At 42.8% G+C, this 24,509-nt stretch overlaps 1 long non-coding RNA gene across 1 annotated transcript in view; it reads right to left on the bottom strand.

The window, feature by feature from the left end:
- Positions 1 to 9,639: 9,639 nt before the first annotated feature.
- Positions 9,640 to 24,509, bottom strand: part of LOC133249555 (uncharacterized) — a 62,266-nt gene continuing 47,396 nt past the window's right edge. The window contains exons 3-4 of the long non-coding RNA XR_009737015.1: positions 17,695 to 17,875; positions 9,640 to 9,875 (exon numbers count right to left, since the gene is read on the bottom strand). This is a non-coding gene — a long non-coding RNA (uncharacterized LOC133249555). The remainder of the gene's footprint in view (positions 9,876 to 17,694; positions 17,876 to 24,509) is intronic.

The following is a 24,509-nucleotide window of genomic DNA, read 5'->3' as shown; positions in this document are numbered from 1 at the left end:
TAGGACTCAAGAAATAAATGAGGTACAGGATTGACAAGACTTGCTGGGCAGTTGAATCTAAGGGTGAGAAATAACTTTCATGGTTCTAACTTGAGTGCTGAAAATAGTAGAGCCATTCCAAGAAACAGAAAATACAGAAATAAAATCAGGTCTTAGGTGAAGATATAGTGTTGAATTTTGAATATGTTCTTTGAGCTATCTATGTGTATCCAAGTAGAGAGTCTAATTAGATACATGAGTCAATCTAGTGAGAGGTCATGGCTTGAGATGTAAATTTAGGACTTGTAGTGCATAAGAGTAGTTAAAATTATGAAAGTGAGTGAGAACACCCATGGGAAGAAGAGGAGGGAAAATAGCCAGAAAATGAGAGAACTCTCATGAACTAAAGTGCTTATGGAGAACACAAAGAATGAAATGCTCATAAAATGCTAAAGAAGAATGGTCTCAAAGTGAAGAGATCTGAGGTAAATTACATAAAATTTATTCATTGTGGAATAATATTCCTTTTAATTCATAGGATTGATGTGAATAAAATGGAGAAGTGGTTTATAAACTGTAAAACATCCTATAGGATACTACTACAAGTTTGCAATTTGCTTTTATGCATTCTGTGTTTTATATCTGGGCCGCTAAGAGTCGGACACAACTGAGCGACTTCACTTTCACTTTTTACTTTCATGCATTGGAGAAGGAAATGGCAATCCACTCCAGTGTCTTGCCTGGAGAATCCCAGGGACAGGGGAGCCTGGTGGGCTGCCGTCTATGGGGTCGCACAGAGTCGGACACGACTGAGGTGACTTAGCAGCAGCATGTACATATAACTATCATTAAATATGTAAATATATGTACATAAAGAATGGTGATTGCAGCCATGAAATTAAAAGATGTTTGCTCCTTAGAAGAAAAGCTGTGATCAACCTAGACAGCATGTTAAAAAGTAGAGCCATTACTTTGCCTACAAAGGTCCGTATAGTCAAAGCTATGGTTTTTCCCGTAGTCACGTATGGGTGTGAGAGCTGGACAATAAAAAAGGCTGAGTGCCAAAGAAGTGATGCCTTCAAACTGCAGTGTTGGAAAAGACTCTTGAGAGTCCCTTGGACAGCAAGGAGATCAAACTGATCAATCCTAAAGGAAATCAATCCTGAATAATCACTGGAAGGACTGATGCTGAAACTGAAGCTCCAGTACTTTGGACACCTGATGTGAAGAGGTGACTCATTGGAAAAGACACTGATGCAGGGAAAGATTGATGGCAGAAGGAGAAGGGGATGACAGAGGATGAGATGGTTGGATGGCCTCACTGAGTCAATGGATGTGAGTTTAAGCAAACTCCAGGATATGGTGAAGGACAAGGAAGTCTGGCATGCTGCAGTCCATGGGGTCACAAAGAGTCGGACACAACGCAGTGACTGAACAGCAACAACACAGTGAAAAACACTGAAAACAGGCAGACAGCATTGGATGAGACCTACATTTCTTCGGTTGTTCCTCTGAGAACACTCTGCATTCTATGAACTACAGGGTGGCTAGAATTCAAGCGGAAAACTACAATCTTATTGGTTTGAGGTGTCAGAAGATACAGTTTGGGACTGCAAGAATGACTAGAAACTGAGGGGGCAAATCTTGAAAAAGAAGTACCTGCAAAGAGCGTAAACTCTCAGGTCTGTTTACAAACTTTTCAAATGGACGGGTGATTTGGACACACGTGGAAGACGCCAAGGAGCTGAGTAAAACTCAAAGCCAGATGTCTGTAAAAGCGGAGCAGAGGTTTAGCTGTTGTCCAAAATAGAGGAAACAGATGTTGAAGGGACTTGGTAGAAATCTCGAGATTTCTTTTTTCTTTTAAAACTTTTCTTGTGAAATATAGATTTACAGGAAATTGTAAAGACAAATGTCATGTACCCTTCACTCAGTTTCTCCCTGTGGTCACATTTTATATAACTCTAGTATAATGTCAAAACCAGAGGATTGACATTAGTACAATACGTGTGCAGTTCCATACCATTGGATTCAGTTCAGTTAGTTCAGTTCAGTTGCTCAGTTGTGTCCGACCCCGTGGACACACCAAGCCAGGCCTCCCTGTCCATCACCAACTCCCGGAGTTTACTCAAACTCATGTCCATTGAGTTGGTGATGCCATCCAATCATCTCATTTTCTGTTGTCCCCTTCTCCTCCTGCCCTCAATCTTCCCCAGCATCAGGGTCTTTTCAAATGAGTCAGCTCTTCATATCAGGTGGCCAAAGTCCTGGAGTTTCACCTTCAACGTCAGTCCTTCCAGTGAATATTCAGGACTGATTTCCTTTAGGATGGACTGGTTGGATCTCCTTGTGGTCCAAGCGACTCTCCAGTACCACAGTTCAAAAGCATCACTTCCTCGGTGCTCAGCTTTCTTTATAGTCCCACTCTCACACCCATACATGACTACTGGAAAAACCATAGCTTTGACTAGATGGACCTTTGTTGGCAAAGTAAGGTCTCTGCTTTTTAATATGCTTTCTAGGTTGGTCAGGAGAAGGCTATGGCAACCCACTCCAGTACTCTTGCCTGGAGAATCCCATAGACAGAGGAGCCTGGTAGGCTATAGTCCATGGGGTCACTAAAAGTCGGACAGGACTGAGTGACTTCACTGTCAATTTTCACTTTCATGCATTGGAGAAGGAAATGGCAACCCACTCCAGTGTTCTTGCCTGGAGAATCCCAGGGACGGGGAAGCCTAGTGGGCTGCCGTCTATGGGGTTGCACAGAGTCGGACACGACTGACGCGACTTAGCAGCAGCAGCAGCAGCAGCAGCAGCAGCAGCAGCAGGTTGGTCATAACTTTTCTTCCAAGGAGTAAGCGTCTTTTAATTTCATGGCTGCAGTCACCATCTGCAGTGATTTTGGAGCCTCTCTAAAAAAGTTTGTCACTGTTACCACTGTTTCCCCATCTATTTGCCATGAAGTGCTGGGACCAGATGCTATGATCTTAGTTTTCTAAATGTTGAGTTTTAAACCAACATTTTCCCTCTCCTCTTTCACTTTCATCAAGAGCCTCTTTAGTTCTTCTTTTTCTTTCTGCCATAAGTATTGTGTCATCTGCATATCTGAGGTTATTAATATTTCTCCTGGCAATCTTGATTCCAGCTTGTGCTTCATCCAGCCCAGCGTTTCTCATGATGTACTCTGCATATACATTAAATAAGCAGGGTAACAATATACAGCCTTGACGTACTCCTTTTCCTATTTGGAACCAGTCTGTTGTTCCATGTCCAGTTCTAACTGTTGCTTCCTGATCTGCATACAGATTTCTCAAGAGGCAGGTCAGATGGTGTGGTATTCCCATCTCTTTCATAATTTTCCACAGTTTGTTGTGATCCACACAGTCAAAGGCTTTGGCATAGTCAATAAAGCAGAAGTAGATGTTTTTCTGGAGAAGGCAATGGCACCCCACTCCAGTACTCTTGCCTGGAAAATCCCATGGACAGAGGAGCCTGGTAGGCTGCAGTCCATGGGGTCGCTAAGAGTCGGACACGACTGAAGCGACTTAGCAGCAGCAGCAGCAGCAGATGTTTTTCTGGAACTCTCTTGCTTTTTTGATTATCCAACGGATGTTGGCAATTTGATCTCTGGTTCCTCTGCTTTTTCTAAAACCAGTTGAACGTCTGGAAGTTCACAGTTCATGTACAGTTGAAGCCTAGCTTGGAGAATTTTGAGCATTACTTTACTAACGTGTGAGATGAGTGCAATTGTGCGGTAGTTTGAGCATTATGTGGCATTGCTTTTTTGGGGGGTTGGAATGAAAACTGACCTTTTCCAGTCCTGTGGCCACTGCTGAGTTTTCCAAATTTGATATTGAGAGCAGCACTTTCACAGCATCATCTTTTAGGATTTGAAATAGTTCAATTGGAATTCCATCACTTCCACTAGCTTTGTTCATAGTGATGCTTCCTAAGGCCCACTTGACTTCACATTCCAGGTTGTCTGGCTCTAGGTGAGTGATCACACTATCATGATTATCTGGGTCATGAAGATCTTTTTTGTACAGTTATTCTGTGTATTCTTGCCACATCTTCTTAATATCTTCTGCTTCTGTTAGGTCCATACCATGTCTGTCCTTTATCGAGCCCATGTTTGCATGAAACAAACATGGTATCCTTGGTATCTCTAATTTTCTTTCTTTCTTTCTTTTTTTAATATTTATTCATTTATTTGGCTGCACCAGGTCTTAGTTGCAGCATGTGGGATCTAGTTCCCTGACCAGGGAGCGAACGTGGGACCCCCCGAATTGGGAGCTGGGAGTCTTAACCACTGGACCAGCAGGGAAGTCCCAGTATCTCTAATTTTCTTGAAGAGATCTCTAGTCCTTCCCATTCTATTGTTTTCCTCTATTTCTTTGCATTGATGGCTGAGGAAGGCTTTCTTATCTCTCCTTGCTATTCTTTGGAACTCTGCATTCAAATGGGTGTGTCTTTCCTTTTCTCCTTTGCTTTTCACTTCTCTTCTTTTCACAGCTATTTGTAAGGCCTCCTCAGACAGCCATTTTGCTTTTTTGCATTTCCTTTTCTTGGGGGTGGTCTTGATGCCTGTCTCCTGTACAATGTCACGAACCTCCATCCATAGTTCATCAGGCACTCTGTCTATCAGATCTAGTCCCTTAAATCTATTTCTCACTTCTACTCTATAATCATAAGGGATTTGATTTACGTCATACCTGAATGGTCTAGTGGTTTTCCCTACTTTCTTCAATTTAAGTCTGAATTTGATGATAAGGAATTCATGATCTGAGCCACAGTCAGCTCCTAGTCTTGTTTTTGCTGACTCTATAGAGCTTCTCCATCTTTGGCTGCAAAGAATATAATCAATCTGATTTTGGTGTTGACCATCTGGTGATGTCCATGTGTAGAGTCTTCTCTTGTGTTGTTGGCAGAGGGTGTTTGCTATGACCAGTGCATTTTCTTGGCAAAACTCTGTTAGCCTTTGCCCTGCTTCATTCTGTATTGTATTACATTTATTGTATTACATGTTACTGAATTAATTATTCAATTAATTATTCATTTATTATATTGAATTAATTAAATTCAAGTAATCAGTACTTCCTTTATAGTCATGCCCACCCACTCTTCTCTCCACCATGACCTCTAAACTCTGACAATAACTAGTGTATTCTCAATCTCCATAATTTTGTCATTATGAGAAGATTGTATATATGGAGTTGTACAGTAAATAATCTTTTGATACTGGCTTTTTATTCCACTCAGCATAATGCTCTTGAAATCCATGTAAGTCATATCAATAGTTTCAGTATTTGCTCTTCGTTGCTGAGTAGTATTCCATAAGGGCTTCCCAGGTGGCGCTAGTGGTAAAGTACCCCACTGCCAATGCTGGAGATGTGAGAGATGAGGCTTCGATCCCTGGGTCAGGAAGATCCCCTGGAGGAGTGCATGGAAACCCACTCCAATATTCTTACCTGGAGAATCACATAGACAGAGGAGCCTGGCCTGCTATAGTTCATAGGATTGCAAAGAGTCGGGCATGACTTAAGTGACTTGGCACAGCACAGCACAGTATCCCATGACATGGATACAATAGTTTATTTAGCCATTCATCTAATGAAGGGCATTTTGCTTTTTTCCAGGTTTGTTTATGACAAGTAAAGCTGCTATGATCTTTTGTGTACACATAAATTTTCATTTATCTGTAGTAAATGTCCAGGAGTGCAAATACTGGGTAAGATTTCCTTTCAACATAGGAAATCTTACCCAGTATTTGCACTATTTGCTGACTCTATTGTGCTAGACCCTCTTGTGGCTCCCCAGAACTATTGAATCAGATCTCTGGGAAATCTTCTCTCAGAAAGTATGACTTATGCTATGTTAACAAATTAACCCCCAGGCCCCTGTGGCTTAAACACAGTACAGTGTTATTCTTATTCACACTATGTGTTTATCTTGGGTCACGGAGGGTTCTGCTCAGGTTGACAGATGCTCCTCCATTTTGTTTCTGAAATATGCAGATGAGACCCTGATCACTGTAGTGAGGACACGAAAGGCTGGAGAAGCATGCCGATGGACTAACGCACTTCTGGTCACGTTTGGCCAGAGCTAGTCAAATGGCTCTATTTAACTGCAAGAGGATGGAGAAGTACAATCTCCCAAGTTCTCAGCAGGAGAGAAGTGGACATGGGTGAACTCCAGTGGTGTCCACCTTGTAGCCTCACAACTTCTTCCTTTCTCCTGAGGACAGCATCTTAGTATCAACTGAAAAGCAACATTCCCAGAGACACACATGACAACAGAGTTGTTCCAAAACCAAACAGGTTATGTATGTTCTTGATGGCATTCCTCAGAGGGCACTTTGGCTCAATAGTTTTCCAAGATTTCCCAAGTCTCCTGTTTTTCCCCTTCTTTAAGTCATTAAATAAAGATTCCAGTCTAATGCTAGTAGTCCAATGGCTGTGTAAACAAACAGGGCCTCAACTTCACAGGGTTCTGCTTATATAGACCATGATTGCTTAGGAGTTCAGGTCTTGGGAGCTGATCAAGACATTGCATTTTAGGTTCATTTTAATTCTATTCATGCTTCTCTCACCTCTCAGTCTATTTTATTCTACTTCTTCCCTATATGTCAATACAGGCAAAGAATCTATACCATTTCTCCTTTAGCAGTGGGGACAGTGTGGTCCTAGAATTTAAGATTTTGGCTTCCAGTTGCACTAACCAAATGGCAATTCTAGAAATTCAAAGAAAATGCAAATTTGTGACCTGGAGCAGACCATCTGGCTATGAAGTGGTGTTTGTTCTGTGTTGGTCAGAGTATGTCCCTGAGCACTTGTTCCCCAAGGTGCTTCTGGGAAAGGTGGTTGCAGAATTATATATGACTGAGATTCACTTCATAGAGACTGTGGTGAAAGAACCTATTAAAAGATCTGAAAAGCACCCAGAATAAAGCAAGATGGCATTCTTGAATTCAACAATTTGAGAGTTTTCTTGATCAGAGAACTCCTATCTTTTGGCATAAAACCTATGAACACACTGTGGGAAAATGTTCTCTGAAACACAATCTAGAGAAGGTCACCTAGGAAAATTCACAATAATTCAGGGTCTCAGTTGACAGCACAGTGAGAGTAGAGTGGTCCTTTAGAAGCACCCTAGAAGTAGACTGTCTCTTATCAAGAAGCATATAAATCTCATGTGAAGTTACTCATGTTTGGAATTTGCTGGGGGTGGTGGGCGGCAGAGAAAGGGTGTGAGCGGGGACGTTAGTAAAACAAAAATGGCCATTACTATTTGATGACTTTTGGGTAATGGGTACATGAGGCTTCTTTATACAATCCTCTGTTTCTGTGTTTGGAGAAGGCAATGGCACCCCACTCCAGTACTCTTGCCTGGAAAATCCCATGGACAGAGGAGCCTGGTGGGCTGCAGTCCACGGGGTTGCTAGGAGTCAGACATGACTGAGCGACTTCACTTTCACTTTTCATTTTCATGCATTGGAGAAGGAAATGGCAACCCACTCCAGTGTTCTTGCCTGGAGAATCCCAGGGACGGGGGAGCCTGGTGGGCTGTCATCTCTGGGGTCGCACAGAGTCGGATATGACTGAAGCGACTTAGCAGCAGCAGCTTCTGTGTTTGAGATTTTTCTTTAAAAATATCTTTTAAAAGAAATATTTAAATCAGAATGCCTTCTGATTTGTTTATGAAAGAAGTATAGCAAGAGTAAATGAATCATGTTCCAAGGTATGTTCTAAACACTTTACCTGCATTATGTCACTTACTCATATCACACCTGAGTGAGGAAGACATTCATTACTGTCCTCATTTTATAGACTGACAAAACAGAGGCTCAGAAGTGTAGACACTGCTTAGAATCACATAGCTGGTGAAAAAGCAGAGGCAGAATGGGGATCCAGGTGTCTGCAACTCCTGGGCTTGTACTCTTAACAAGAATGTAATATACTAGCTGCAAAGAAAATGAGATACTCATGTCCTCTGGCCAGCACAGCTTTTCCCGAAAGGCAAGCTGTGTGAGAAGTCAAATTATAATCAAGATTGCTTGCCACATATGTAAAAAGAAAATTCATAGCCTCATAGCCAGACTCTCAGAGCTGGAATGGGGTTTAGCAGTCAAGTAGGTAGCATCTACCCAATGCAAACTCTCTGCTTCTTCAGTTGTCTGCACACAGGGGCATCAGCAAAAGTTTCTTCCCTTTTTTTTCACCACACTAAGTGTCTATCCAGGAAATGGAAACCAAACTTAGGACACCAATACTGCTCCAAGTCTGTTAAGTAGTTTTAAAATCTTCTGATCCCAAGTTTCCCAGAGGGCAAACCACTATTTACATATGACTCTTCACTTTTTTTTCACTTTTGACTTTTTTTTTTTTCAGTTAATTGCATGAATTAGAACAAAGCTTTCCTCTTAAACAAAAACAGTACCTTGGGCTTCTGTGATGGCTCAGTGGTAAAGAATCTGCCTGCCAATGTGAGCGACATGGGTTCAATCGCTGTTCCAGAAAGGTCCCATATGCCACCAAGCACCTGGGTGCCTACTCCATAACTACTGAACCTGTGCTCTAGAACCTGGGAATCACAACTATTGAGCCTGTGCATTGCAACTGCTGAAGCCTGCGTGCCTTGGAGCCCTTGTAGAGAGAGGCCACCACTGTGTGAAGCCCACACACAGCAACTAGAGAGAGTGGCTCCTTCTTTCCACAACTAGAGAAAAGCTCATGTGGCAGCAGAGACCCAGCACAGCCAATAAATAAATAAATAAAGCCTATTTTGCTGCACATCAAAAATGGCACAGCAACCATGCCCAGTCATTTTAACCTATGACCACTTTGCTAATTTCTGAGACATTTCCCCCCAAATTATTAACGTCATCATATCCCCTGAGCAATGAATGTGAAAGGACTATCGAAAATAAGTATACTATTGCAATTTTCCCTTTAAATTGAAAGTGGAGAGAAAAATCACAAATGTTGCTTTTATGCTGGCATTGCGGATTTGCTAATAAACCATGGATCCTTAAATAGTCTTCCATAATCCAAACTGTATGGAAGGGGGATTGCATCTATAACCCAAAGAGAGGGATATTTTAAAGGTTGTTTTGTTAGTGGCAAAAGTTTTTTTGAGAAAAGCAAGCAAAAAAAACCCACAAACAAATAGCGTGTGTGCAAATTTCACTAGGTCAAACAACGTGTACTTGGGGCTTCCCGGGTGGTGCTAGTGGTGAAGAACCCGCCTGCCAATGCAGCAGACGTAAGAGATGCAGGTTCGATCCCTGGGTCAGGAAGATCCCCTGGAGGAGGGCATGGCAACCCATTCCAGTATTCTTACCTTGAGAATCCCCATAGACAGAGGAGCCTGGCAGGCTATAGTCCATAGAGTCTCAAAGAGTTAGACACGACCGAAGCGACTTAGCACACAAGGTGTACTTTGGATGGGAGAATAGAGTTTATTTTTGTAAACCTATATTGATTGGACTTGTCTTTTAAAACCCTGTGGCATTCCAGGAGGCCTCACCTGAGTCAAGCTTCCATTTATAAGCAAAGATCTTCCTGCATCAGTCATTGAAAATGAGGAAATATTTGTTTATGCACATCCATTTTCAACCTCAATGCTGTTTGTGAACAAAACAGAATACTAATTACTGTATTAACTGAATTTTATTGCAACAGGGCACAGAAAGTTGCAATCAAAGAGAGTCAAGAAACTCCAAATGTCAACAATTGCTACATATCTCTGAGCCAATCACTGCAAAGAATCTTGGAATACCTGCTGGAACTGATGAAGGCCAGGCCACGTGACTTTTCTTGTGGGATGGGAGGTGGAAGGAAACTCCACCCAAGCCATACAGACTAAGCACAATTGCTCTGGGATAGGAAGGACTCATTCTGTGAAGAAAAGATGCAAGAAGGGAAATCAGATGCCTATCATGGGGCCCTACCAGCGATAACAAAAAAAGACAGCTCTATATGCATACAGCTGGTGCTCAACAGAAGCATAACTAAAATGCCAGAACTTGTACCTGCAAACAAGCCATGTTCCCCCTGCTGCTTTGAGAGGGTATATTCTTAATCCCAAAATGCTATCACTGGGCAAAAGCATCTAGGGAAATGTTTGCTAAGAGTAAGGAGAATGAGAAAGAACAAGAATGCTTAGAATGGGGAAGGTGAAGAGAAAGTGGGTCTTCTGATTGGGGTGGGTGGTAGAGGCAGGAAATCATATATTCACCATTTCTCAATGTTGTCAGAAAATTCTGCTTGTCTTTTGGTTGGATGACAAGACTGAGTTCTTTTACAAAGACTGACCCACTTGCTGCATTTAAGCTGTTTACATGCTCACTTCTTAATGTCACAAACTAGCCTTGGTGTTCAAGAAGCTTGTTTGCCACAGGGCAAAGCAAAGGCCAGGTAAGTAGTTTGAATATGAAGACAGCCAGGAATATAGAACTTCAAGCCTTTTGAAGTTTGAAGATAAAACGGATTTTGTTTGCTTTCAAAATTCACTTCCATATTCTAGGCAGGTTTCTGGAAAAGAAACTAGTTGCCCCTACCTTTTACCAACAGTACAGAAAAGCATTTCTAAAAGAGCTGCTTGCAATTTAAGACAGAGCCATAATTTCATTTTTTCTCATGCTTTTCCATTTGACCTTGAGTCCTTCTTTCCCTCGAGGAAAATCTGAGGTTCCCGAAGAATCATGGCGTGTCTGCTATAGCTGTCCTTAGCCGTAGCCTTCTTCTCTCTAATCCTCCAGCTCAGCTTTTTGCCTTTTTAGATAAAATGTGCCTCTGAGGGCTTTACTTCTTAAGAGATCCTCACTGGGAAGCCTTCAAGAATTTTCTTTGTGTGTCCAGTGTGTGTAGTGTGTGTGTTTGTGTCAACATGTTCTTATAAGGAAGATGATATTAATGAAAAATAAAGGCAACTCCTCGACCAGGCCAAAATCCAAGGCATCTTCCTTACCTACGACACTGAATATATAAGCCCTGCTTTGCATGCTAAAATTCTCACCTTGCTTCAAGCTAATGGCTGAGGGTACAAGCAACTTGCTTGGAAATTCAGGTCACAGACTGACATCCTAACTGTGGGAAATGACATATTCAATAGGGTAAGAATAAAATGCAGCCATCAGTGCAGCAGTATCTGCTGGGCTCCAGACCCTGTTTCTCAGAGATTGTATTATGTGTAGATATGATTGCCTCCTACTATTGCATCTTTTGCATCTATTAGACAAAGCATCTGGTGCTTTGTCTAATACTTGGTTTTATAGGATGTCATTCTGAGACTGACAGGGCAGCCTCTGGAGGGGAAAGGGCTCCCTTTGCAAGTCTAAAGGGCAATGTCTGTTCAGAATTAGACCTGGCAGTTATTAAAGTTTGCCAGTGTGCCAGTCTTGATGGAGAAGAATTATGTGGCTACTGGAGATGGCATAATATTCTGATACTGATGGTGAGTCCAGCCAGTAAGCCTATAGCTTGGCTTTAGAATGCTGGCAGTGGGAACTGAGAATCTCAGGGCTCCTGGGAAAAGCTTAATATATTTAGTCTGAGAGTTTCAGATTGTTAGTAGCTAAAATGATCACATGGTCCATTACAGAAAATATTTCAATCACTTCTCACTTCTTTTATGAAAAAGAGAAAAGAAAAGCCTCTTTAACATTGTCTATCCCTGTATCATCCTGACTCCCTAAAAATGTCCCCAGCCTCATTTCATACCAGTCTCCACCTTATGATCTGAGTTCCATTTCTGCCCCTCTTTACCTGTCATTCTTCACCTTCCACAAGGCCTCTGCATCTTTGGGTTCCTTTGAATTCTCTTCATTCCTCATCAACTCTTATTCACCCAGATCTCACTGCAAGGGAAACTTCCTCAGAGAAGCCACCTTTGACATTGGAATGGGCCAAATCTCCTTTAATATTTGCATTTCTAGACATGCAGATGCAGGAGATGGAAATGGTCCCCCTCCTTCTCTCACTGCAAGGCTCCTATTTAAACTTCAAAGCCCAGCTCAAATGTCTCCTTCATTATGGAGTCATTCTTAATTCTCTGGGCATTCCCTGTGGTTCAAGACTTATTTTTATCTCTTCTATATCACTTACAGGGCTTCCCTGGTAACTCAGCAGTAAAGAATCTGCCCACCAATACAGGAGATGTGGAGTCCAATCCCTGGGTTGGGAAGATACCCTAGAGAAGGAAATGGCAACCCAACCCAGTCTTCTTGCCTGGGAAATCCCATGCACAGAGGAACCTGGAGGACTACAGTTCATGGGGTCATGAAGAGTCGGACATGACTTAGCAACTGAACAACAACAACAATATCACTTACAGATCTGGTTATTTATCTGCTCACTATCCTGTCTACTAAATTTTGGGTTCTTGAAGTGCAAGAATTGTGTTACTCATCCTTGAGCTCCTAGCCCCTATTCACTTAATAAATGTTTATTGAATGAATGAATGCATGAATAAGGAGAAAAAATGAACTGAAATTATAGGAGGAGACAAATAGAAGATGTCTTTATTTATAAACAGGATGATGGCCACACCCCTGAGTACTCATTTCTGTTTTGTTTAAACCAAACACCTTCTGGACTATAGATCCAGGTATACTATTTCAAGGGCTTCCCTGGTAGCTCATCTGGTAAAGAATCCACCTGCAATGTGGGAAACCTGAGTTCAATCCCTGGGTTGTGAAGATCCCCTGGAGGAGGACATGGCAACCCACTCCAGTATTCTTGCCTGGAGAATCCCCAAGGACAGAGGAGCCTGGTGGGCTACAGTCTATGGTGTCACGAAGAGTCAGACATGACTGAGCAACTAAGCACAGCACATACTATTTTGAGTGAATTTCCTTTTTTTTTAAGCTATGCTTTTATTTTTTAAACCATCATTTATAGTGTAAAATACCCTCTAACCCCTTCTGTTCCCGTCTCGTGATGATCTCCTTAGCACTTCTCCATGAAACTCTCAATCCTAACCCACAGAAATTTACCTCTCCAGTATTCAAGGTGGTGACAAGTAGATGTGATCATTTAAGCTCAGCGAATTTGCTATTTGGAAAAAGCCTACTGAGGAATTCAGTCAGGTCTTCAGGCCCATCACTCTATAGTGGCTGAGGTTGTGGCAGTCTCAGGCAGAGGTGCAGTCATCAGCAAGTGGCAGGAAACTTGGCCAGATTAGAATAAACAAGGTAGAGGTCTGTTTTTCTCCCATATTTAGAAGTCCAGAGCTGACGCAGATAATCATGGATGTCTTTGACTGTCTAGAGTTCATCTACCTTTCTGTTCTACCAAGGCTTGCTCCTGCCCAGGACCTGGAAATATGTACTGTCGCCCTCTGTAGAGCTATGTCACGTGCATATCATTTTGGGTCACCTTGCCCCTTGCATTAAGGTTCTTCAGAGAAATAAAATTGATTCTCTCTCTCTCAAGAGTCAGAGATTTTTAGGGAATTGGCTCATGTGATTTTGGGGCTGTCAATTTGAAATTCAAATGGCAAGCTGGCTGGCTGGAAATTCAGGTAAGAGTTAATGTTGCAGTCTTGGGTCCAAATCTGCAGAGCAGGCCAACAGGTGGGAAACTTAAGCAAGGTTTCTATCTTGCAGTCTAAGGCAAAGTTGCTTCTTCTTTGGAAACTTCAATCTTTGCTCTTAAGGTCCTCAACTAATTGGATAAGGCCCACCAATATTACTGACAGTAATCTGCTTTACTCAAAGTCTCCTGACTGTAAATGCTAACCAAATCTAAAAAGATCTTTACAATGATACCCAGACTGATTTTTGATCAGATAACTGGGGGCACCACAACCTAGACAAGTTGACACATAAAATTAACCAGTTCACCTCTCAAATCTAGTTCAGAACCATAGCCTGGGGAAACCCGGGCCCTTTCCAAGATGGCTGCACACTCCCAGTGGCTTACGTATTTAGGGCCACCTCAGGCTCCACAACACATTCTGCTGTGCCCCTTCCATTATACACCCCGGTTCAAGTTTGTCCTGAAATTCAAGCCTGTCCTCAATATCCCACCACAAAACACCACTGTTATACAGCACTAATGGATTTTTAAAGATGTTTCTCAAGATTTGTTGAGTTGGGAGATATTCTTCCACTGTTTCCCATATTGCTTTTTTTCTTTTCAATCCTTCTACCTTTTCCTTCCTTCTCAATAGCTCTCTTTGGACTGAGCCCTGCACCTGAACCCCAATTCCTCTCTCCCCAATTATGCAGAAGTATTTCCCCTCTTCTGATATTTAAAGTCACAAATTCTCAGATATTTGGAATCTATCCCAAGGCTTTATCCACGTATTTTTTCCAACAAATACATTCATTTCTTTCTTCAAATGAAATTCTGATGCCACTGCTAAGATTATATATATATATATATATATATATATATATATATATATATACACACATACTATGTATATATACTATGTCTCCTTTTTTAAACTTCTTTACACCTAGGAGTGTGAGACCTGTAAAATACGGCCCTTGAGCATGTTCAAACTTTCCAGACAAAACAGAGTAATAAAGGCATACAGAGAGAGAGATCCTGGAAAGGCACTAAAACCTAGAAGAGTTGTTAAATTCTCCTGCCAATGAGCCCAAGCTCCTCAGCACGGCACATGTGCCCTTGCCTATTTATCTCCTTTCTCATTCTATCTGACCTCAAACCCTGTGCACTAATGACACCATGTTACAGGCTGTGTCTTTGTTCAGGCTGCAGCTTGCATCTGTCATATTCAGTCTACCTTTCTCTTTCTCTTCCCCTTTCTTTTTCCCTCTTTGCAAGTCATAATGGTGAATTCATCCTTCTAAGAAGCTCTTCCTGATTCCTCCAGAGAGAATGTTCCCATTGCTTCTTGGACAATAATTCTCTTCCAAGTACATCAGGAACTTCAGTGCACTCTGTTCCCTTGTGCCGACCATAGCATTAGGACCACAGCTTAATAAATAGTTGTTGAATTGAACTGAATTCAAATGAATTGGCACATGATGTATTTCAACCTTGGAGATTTTCCACCTAACGTCATTATAAGCCAAGGAAAATTTCATTTCTAGATCCTATATTTAAAACTACTGTTCCATTGCAACTCTCAAAAATGGTAGTTTTCACTTTTAATGGAAAAAAGAAAAGGCCATTCATATAGATCCCAGAGAATGTATTTGAAGGTCTCCTAATATTTCTGGAGACCATCACTGGAGAAACACTGACTTTAAAAAAAAGTCAAGTTTGATTCTGTGGAAGAAAACTTTCAAATGAGAATCATTACTCCAAAAGAAAAGTGTTATTTTTATAACTTGTAAAACTTTTGCTTCAGATGATCATGAAAACAAAACTCCAAAGGAAAAATGTTAGGATTCCTAACAATTAGTCAGACCCCAGTTTCAGGAACACAGAGATCACAACTCATGGGGCAGGCTTAGTAATAATGTAAGGACAAGACCCTAAGGCAGAAGATCAGTCCCTGTACCACTGATCTTCATTTCACAGATTCACAGTCAGCAAGACCAAGGGCAGATCTGCGTGGGAGTGTGTGAGCTGGCAGGCGTGCAAACACTCTGCCCACAAAAGTTTCCATAGTCGACTCTGGTTGAGTTCAAGCACGGAGCTCCGCTCTCTCGGATGGCTGGCACGCGACCCCATTAGGACAGGACTCCCTGCCCCACAGAGGTACTCTTTCTTCCTTCTTTCCCTTCTTTCTTTCCCTGCCATTGTGCCTGAGAAGAAGATACAGTGACCTGGAAGAGCTTACCAAAACATTTGAAGATAGAAAAATGTATTTTCCTATGTCCACAGGACACACAGGTCTGTCCTATAAAACATCAGTCTCATCAGTCAAAATGTGGCTCAGGGCACCACCTGCCTTGGAATCAGCTTGGGATTTTGTTCAGAAGCAGATTCACAGTCCCACTCCAGGGCCTTCAGCGCCCTTGCTCGAGGAGCTGCTTCACTGGCAAGGAGACACTCTGCGACCCCTCCTACGTACTTTCTTTTCATCTGAGTTCACTCCATCAGCTCCTGGTATCCTGGTCACCTTTGCAGGCTGCTTGCAGGCCCTGCCCTCTCCCGGAGTCTGACTCCAGACCTACCCTCCTGGCCCGCGGCAGTGCGTCATTTCTGCGCATGCGCAGCACTGATCGTGGCCATTCAGCGGTAAGTACTGGCAGATGGGCTCTGTGATCCTGATCTTCCCAGAAGACAGCCTGCTGAGCGGAGGCGGGCTGCAGTCACCTCAGCTGTCAGTGCTCCTTGACTTCAATAATTTTTTGACTCCAAAGGGCCCGTGGGTTTACCCCGAACACAGAAAGTGAAATCCAGACATTTTCCCCTTCAGCAGCATCTTCTCCATCTGCAGCTGCTCCCAAGGAGCCTCTGGAAGAGGGGCGGCCTCTTTGTGTCAGGGAAATCCGCTCATTTCCCTGCGTTCTGTCTGCCTTCGGCCCTCCTGCTCCCATTGCTTGGGCAGGTGGCAGATGCTTCCCTGGGGAGCTGGAGCTCCCTGGCCCCATGGATCTGGGGCTTGAACTATACCTTTGTCCCAAGTCGGGCTTTGCCCAGGATGGTGGCAGGAACTTTTTTCATGTTCTGCAGACCAGCCCCTTCTGTCTTTGTCTCCCTCTCAGCCCTGAACTAAAGAGCCTCTTAATGAAGGTGAAACAGGAGAATGAACAAGCTGGCTTAAAATTCAACATTCAAAAAACTAAGATCGTGGCATCCAGTCCCATCACTTCACAGCAAATGGGGGAAAAATGGAAATAGTGATAGACTTCATTTTCTTGGGCATGAAAATCACTGTGGATAGTGACTTCCGCCATGAAATGCAAAAAGACGCTTGCTCCTTGGAAGAAAGGCAAAGAAGAACCTAGACAGCATATTAGAAAGCAGAAACGTCACTTTGCCAACAAAAGTCTATATAGTCTAAGCTAAGGTTTTTCCAGTAGTCATGTATGGGTGTGAGAGTTGGACCATAATAGAAGGCTGAGCGTCGAAGAAAAGATGCTTTTGAGCTGTGGCATTAGAAAAAACTCTTGAGAATCCCTTGGACTGCAAGGAGATCAAACTAATCAATCCTAAATGAAATCAACCCTCAATATTCATTGGAAGGACTGATGCTGAAGCTAAAGCTCCAATAATTTGGGCACCTGATGTGAAGACTAATTGGAAAAGACCCTGATACTAGGAAAGATTGAAGGCAGGAGGAGAAGGAGACAGAGGATGAGATGGTTGGATGACATCACCCACTCAATGGACATGAGTTTGAGCAAACTCAGGGATATGGTGAAGGACAAGGAAGCCTTCCATGCTGCAGTCCAAGAGTTCGCAAATAGTTGAACATGACTTAGCAACTGAACAGCAAAAATAATGCTGATAGATCTCCAAAGAGAGAAACAAAAGGGAGAGTCACATATACTAACCAATATAAGCTAATTACAAAGACACTTGGGGACTCAGAGTAATGCAGGAAGTCACTCCCTTGGTCTTACTGGCTATGGGGTCACTCTGGTTCCCAGAAATTCCAACAATAGCATGTGTTTGAGTCTTTAGGAGCAGTGACTAGCAGCCTAGTCTGAAGCAACAGGCTCCCCTGTGGTTCACCTGCCTTTGATTTCTCCCCAGTGTGAGGATTTGATAGTTACCCAGCATGTTCTGCCTCTCGGGAGTAGATGGCCTCAGAGCTGAGGGGCTCCCTTGAACTTTGGGGGCAAACCTTTCTGCCTTTGTTTGGTGATGGGTACAGCAGGCTAATTTTTTCTGCAAAGCTCATGTGATGAGCTGCGGCCACTTTCAGAGGGAAGACGATCAACAGGGAGGTTTTCCTCAGATGGTCGATTTGTGTGCAACTGGCATATATGACTCAGTAACGCCTCCTTCAACTCTTCCAGAAAAGCCTGCCAAGAAGAGCAGGAGCACTGATTAGGTATATGAACAAGATGGACTTAAAGAGGCTGTTCTGATTCCCTACTCTGCACCATCAGCAGTCACCCCACAGATGGAAGTGGCTGGACAATTGAGTTTATCATCTATGCTAACATGACAGAAAATCAGGAGTTGAGATGTTGCCATGATCCTAATGTCCATGTGCTTTTCCCTCCATTTATAACTGTGGGCAGGTTCCTCTGATATACCTGGAATAAGTGATGACAGGCATTCAGTTATCACAGTGAACCCTGGAGGGTGTGTGTGTACAACGCCCCCCCCCCCGCTCCTTTCTAGCTCTATAATTGTTGATTTAACGCTTCTCACGATGCCCTTTGACCAAATGTCACTTACACCGACCTGCCAGCAAGCAGAGGTTTTGTTTACACAGAGCTCTAGACTGACGTTCTTAAAATGCTCCCCACCCTATAACCTCACCCCACCCTCAGTGTGATAGTGAAGCAAATTTTAGCTTCAGAATCAATTATCGAAATGTTTGGCTATGGCTTTCCTTTGTCTTAGAAATTTTGCCAAAAGGGTCTGAGAATGCCAAAAAAAGACCCTCACAAAATACCCTTTCTGGAGAGCAGGGGTTTATACAAGAACCTCTTTAAGTCTTTTGAATCATTCCCCCAAATTTGGCAGACCACTCTCTCCTCACCGCTCCTTGAAATTACACTGAATGCACTTTGAGAAGCTATTGGTTGAGAAAATATGTAATGTTAGGATGAATTCAGGGTCCCTTTTAACTGAATGTACGTTTTATGGATCATGAGATCTGCATACATTCTAAAAATAGACACACACACCTGGGAGAGGAGAATTCCCTGGCAGCTGGCAAATACTGCTGACTTCACAGACCTCCAGCAGTAATTCTGGATCAGAACCAATGTCAGACAATTATTCCCTAGGTTCCCTGCCCAGCTCCAGGGGTCTGTTTTTCTCCTACCCAGAATGCAAAGGAGCCTGAGCCAGAAAGGCTCCAGAATACTTGGTTTGTTTCCAAATTCTCTCCATTCTGGAGGACTAAAAAAAAAAAAAAAAATGAGCAAGGGAATCAATTATTCCGTGACTAAGTCAGGGATTCTGATATCTTCTGGAGTAAGAATGGGATAGCCAACCAAAGATAAGAGTCTTAGGCTATGTAGAACAATCTAGACAATTTGGCTTCCCAGCCTCAAGCCTGGAACAACCCTGTAGCCAGGTTGGGCCTGTGAGCTCTGCTTCTATATTAAGGTTATGATGTATAGAAGGTTTGAATCAAAGAGTTTGAATTTCGATGCTTAGAGATGTGATCAAGAGTGTCAGTGATAGTCATCCATGGCAAGTGGTAGGACTGTACGTCCTGGCCTTCTTGTATTTGGGTGGAACCATGCAAGTAGTTCTGACTAATGAGTTTTTAGCCATTGAATCAGTGTTACTTCCAGGCTGTATCATGTAGCTGCCACTCTGAGACCCTCCAGGGCTTTTTTTCCCCTCTGGCTTTTTGGAGATGTTGGCTATTGTATCAGCCTGGGTCTCTGAAGACTATTTGTGAGTGGAGCCTCCCAGCTGAATTGTGATGGACAAGCAGTAGGATGGGAAGTAAATCTTTATTGTGTGATGCCACTGCTACTTTAGAGTTGCTTGTTACTGTAGCATAACTTGACATAGCCCTACCAGATAGGCTAGATTATAGAGCACAATGCTTCTTTGTTTTAGGTTCCCTGTGAAAATTACATTGAAAGTTAAAAGGACTATATTTATTTATTTTTGTAGTAACCAGAGGCCCCTTTCAGCCCTTTTTCATCCTATGACCTCCAAACCCCACTGATTTGACTGGAGTTGAATTGGTTTTCATGGAGTGGAGAGCTGGGCAGACACAATGTTGCTAGGGTCTTGTTCTGTTGGCACACTTTTGGCCAGGCGTCTTCTAAAACAGAACTTTCTTTTTGTCCCTTCAGAATGAGCCACATAGACCAAGCAAAAAGGGGGCAGGCTCTCTGTAGAGCTCAGAAAACACGGGACTCAAATCTTGATGCCTTTATGCTTGTCAATCCAGTGTTTTTCACAGGCACTATTTTTTTCTGTGCTTGATTTTAAATGGTATTTTGAGTCTTGGCCAATTTACATCATTTTAGTCCCACACCCTTATCCTCTCTGGGACTCTTGAATACACTGGGGTTTGTGTTTGGACAGTTGTGATGATGTATTTCAAACCCCGTGCTTAGCTGCACACTTTACTGACATGCGAGGAACAACTGGGCAGTTTGGCACGTGTCAGGTTCTAAACGTAGGGATGAAGGTTTTAATGGTAACAGAGGGACAAATAGATTTGTCCTCAACTTGGCGGCAGTGTTACTCTGCCAAGCTCTGCCAGCCTGATGCTTGAGCACTTTCAGGCCCAGGACTTTTCTAAAACATGGAAAAGTTCCCTAGAACCACCGATGAGAAAGAAAAGCAAATATTTCTGCTTTGCAGCACCTTTAATAAATACCAGTGCTTTGGGCAGGACCCTTTTGGGTGAAGACTCTCTAAAAGGCATGACATTTAGACTTGGTCCAACATCATTGTTTCCCCACTGACATTTCACTTCCTTTGATAGACATCTCATTATTAAGCATCATATTATTAGCACAAGTGCTTTCTGTAGAAACATAAAGGCAAGGATGCTTATGAATCAGAAAGCAAATTTTCTATTCAGGCTTGTAATCAGGGATCTTGGAAAATGTGAATACTCTTACTGGGCTGGAAGGACTGAGAGCCGCTTCCTCCCATGGTGCTTGATCTGCCAGGATAGGATGTCTGAGGGATGGTGTCCTGTGAGGCACAGGAGAAACTGCTTGTAGCCGTACTGACCTGGGGATAGCTACTGGGGGGGTCTTATAGCAGTGGTACCCAGCCTTTTTGGCACCAGCAACCAGTGCCATGGAAGACAATTTTCCCCCGGACTAGGGCAGGGAGGGAAATGTTTTGGGGATGATTCAAGTGCGTTACATTTATTGTGTACTTTATTTCTATTATTATTACATCATCTTCACCTCAGATCATCAGGCATTAGATCCCAGATGTTGGGACCTAACGTCCCATATGAATGGGAGGTTATATGAATCAACGGAGTCCTGTGAAGTGAGAGGTGAAGAGTGCTAAGAAGGCTGTGCCGCTCAAAAATACCTATTTGCCTGCATTTCCAACATCAGAAGTTATTCCTTCTTATCTTAAGGGTTCCAGATTATAGAAGAAATACTATAATTAGTAGTTAAGTTAATGAACTCTGGAGTCATGCCCCTTGGGTTTGAATCCCAGCTCTGCCACTTACTAGCTCTGTGAACTTGGGGAAATGACCCAAACTCCCTGATCCTATTTCCTAATTTATAAAATTGGATAATGACTGTCCTGCCTCATAGAGTTGTTGTAAAGATTACATTGAGTCCATACATGGAACACACAGACCAATACCCTAGCAGTGCTGCCTCTCTCCAGCTTTTCACTCCTGAGTTCCAATCCTAAATTGGAGTTCAGGTTCTCTGAGCAGTCAAATGTGGTGGCTAGGTAGTCTTGTTGAGGAGTTACTTCCAGGCCTGGTAGGTTCCCCTTGACAAGGATTTGTTTTGGGTTTTCCTATCTCTGTGTAACCTTCTTGAGGTCTTGTTCAATTGTGTGTTTTATTTTGTTTGAAGATAAAGCATTTTAAGAACTTTTTTTTTTTTTTTGCCACACTGAGCAACATGCAGGATTAAACTGTGCTTCCTGCTGCCCTGCAGTGGAAGCTCAGAGTCCTAACCACTGGATGGCCAGGGAATTCCCTCTCTTGTTCAGTTCTAAACTTCTCAAAGACAGTCACAAAGATTCATAATGTAGGCACGGAATTTGAGTGTTAGTTAGTCATGTCTGACTCTTCGTGACCCCATGAACTATAGCCTGCCAGGCTCGTCTGTCCATGGAATTCTCCAGGCAAGAATACTGGCTTGGATAGCCTTCCCTTCTCCAGGGAATCTTCCTGACCCAGGGTTCAAACCCAGGTCTCCTGCATTGCAGGCAGATTCCGTACAATCTGAACCACCAGGGAAGCCCAGGCATGGAACCTAGATGTGGGGAAAATTAGATGAAAACAGTCATCCCCTTTCTCCTGGGGGGTACTGGGGCTGCTGAAGAAATTCTTTATTAGCCTGAGCCTAGTCTGGGCTAAGTGGGTTTCTGAAGGTAATCAGTTAACTCCATTGTTAAGGCTGACTTTCTGACTCCAACAGGAGACAGATTTTCCTTCTTCAGAACAGTCTTGTTGTCTACGGCCATATCACCCTGAACATGCCCAATCTTGTCTGATCTTGGAAGCTAAGCAAGGTCAGGCCCGGTTAGTACTTGGATGGGAGAACAGTCTTGTTTAAAATGAAAGACCACTAAAAAGAAAATTTGGCTAGTCCACCTTGCTTGCTGCTGCTGCTAAGCCGCTTCAGTCGTGTCCGACTCTGTGCAACCCCATAGACAGCAGCCCACCAGGCTCCCCCGTCCCTGGGATTCTCCAGGCAAGAACACTGGAGTGGGTTGCCATTTCCTTCTCCAATGCATGAAAGTGAAGAGTGAAAGTGAAATCGCTCAGTCGTGTCCGACTCCTAGCGACCCCATGGACTGCAGCCTACCAGGCTCCTCCGTCCATGGGATTTTCCAGGCAAGAGTACTGGAGTGGGGTGCCATTGCCTTCTCCGACCTTGCTTAAGAATGTTCAAAAGACTTTGCAGAAACTGCAGGCTCTAATCCCTTGAGGGCAGCTGGTTCCCAGGCCGTTCTCTGCGCCACAGGGGAACAAAGGCCCAGGACGCTCTGGCCACCTGAGATCGCATCGGGGGAGTGCCAAGAAGGCGAAGCTCCTATCTTTCTCCAGTCTTTAAGGTTAGAGTCACAAAATTGTGATCCTTTCTTACAAATGGCTCTGTCTTCTGTCTACGCAAACTACTGAGCAAATAAAATGGAGGTTTTTAAAGTTCACACTGACCTTTTTTGAAGTCTGGGACAATGTGATCCCTTCCATTTGTAATGGAAAATAGATTTAGCTACTTGCCTGGATAGCTCTTTAGGGAGCTGCTGCCTTCTCATTTTTAGAATCTTTGCCCTAGAATTTTTGCCCAAACTCTCCTTTTTGGTAAAACCCATGGGCATTGAATAGGCAAAGATGGGTGATTTGTACCCTGGTTTGGATCTCTGCTTCTCCCCTAAAGCAAGTTACCTACTGCCTGTTCGAGCATGAGCTCCCATTTTCTTGATTTTCTTTGTTCACATCAGAAAAGTAATGTTCATTAACTATCGATAATTGAAACCAGGACAACAGGCCTACAAAAAATTATATACTATGAACTTTTTAAACAAGATTTTTCCAGGCTTGGGGTCCTTCAATGCCAATGTATTCAGTTTGATTTAGTTTTACTTTGTAGGTTTTTTTTTCTTTTTCTTCTTCTCCAAGTTAATGGCATCTCTGAATACCAGCTTATTTAATCATACCTCTAAAATGTCATTTTGTTTTCTCTTCCAAAAAACTCTTGACTGGGGCAGGACAGGGAAATAGGATCTTCTCAAGGAACTGCCCAACCCAGCAAACATGTCTTGGCTATGAAAACAAATAGGAAAATACTAAATAAACATAAGTCTTTGCATTACTGGGTTTTACAAAAGTAAAGAAAAATAAATATGTATTTATTTAATGGGCCCACCCTACTGGGAAAGCCCCAGCATGCCAAGGAAACATATCACTGGGGGTTCCCGAGGGAAGGAAGCCCTCCTGTAACTGCCATTTTCTTCCTCTCTTCTTCTTCCAGATCTGCAAGTAACCTTACCAGCAATTTTACTTTTCCTCGACTAAACTGTGATTTCCAAGTACACTGCCAGAGGATGTGCCTCTTTGTCTTCACCAGGGCAAGTGCTGGGAATCTGTCTTTAACTTTTCTTCAGTCTCTTCCAGAGATGTAATTGGATTTGAGTTTCATAGTTACGCAAGTAGAATGCACTTATAAATTTGATGATTCACCATAATTTATGTTATGTTTAATTTGGAAAAGTGGAGCTTTGTCCAGACTTTACAATGATGTCAACTTTTTTTGAGATATAACCGGATATGGAGCTAAGGATTTTACATACCTTGATTTTTTAATTCCCATTCCCCCATCTTGCAAGTGAAAAAGCTAAAGTACAGAGAAATTAAGTAACATGAGCAAGGTCACACAGCCGATAAGTGAAGAAGTCAGAATTCAAATCCCTATTTTGATTTGAAAGTCCAAGGTCTTAAACTCTATCAGCAGAGTGCTTCAGGAGTTGGCTTCTAGTAGAGTAACTCTTACATGATGGACTTGAGACAAACACTTGTTGAATAAATTAAAAAGCAAACACACAAATTTGATCCTTGTAATAGTCCTTTCAGTAAAGTTCGTACATGTAGTATTCATGGTAAATAAAGCTACAGCTGCTGCAAGAAATCGCTGCTAAATCTCAGTGCTTAACAGAGTGAATGTGCATTTCTCACTCATGTCACAGTAGAATATGGGTGGTAAGGATCCAGGCTCTTGCTAGAGTGTGGCTCTGCCATGTTCAGGGCTTTTCTCTCAAACTTACCCTGAGTGCTGTGGTCTCCAGGCTTGA

This window comes from Bos javanicus, chromosome 6 (genome assembly GCF_032452875.1).
Source record: "Bos javanicus breed banteng chromosome 6, ARS-OSU_banteng_1.0, whole genome shotgun sequence".
Classification (NCBI taxonomy): Eukaryota; Metazoa; Chordata; class Mammalia; order Artiodactyla; family Bovidae; genus Bos; species Bos javanicus.
Note: the sequence above shows the minus strand (reverse complement) of the source record. Positions and strands in the feature narration are given on the sequence as shown.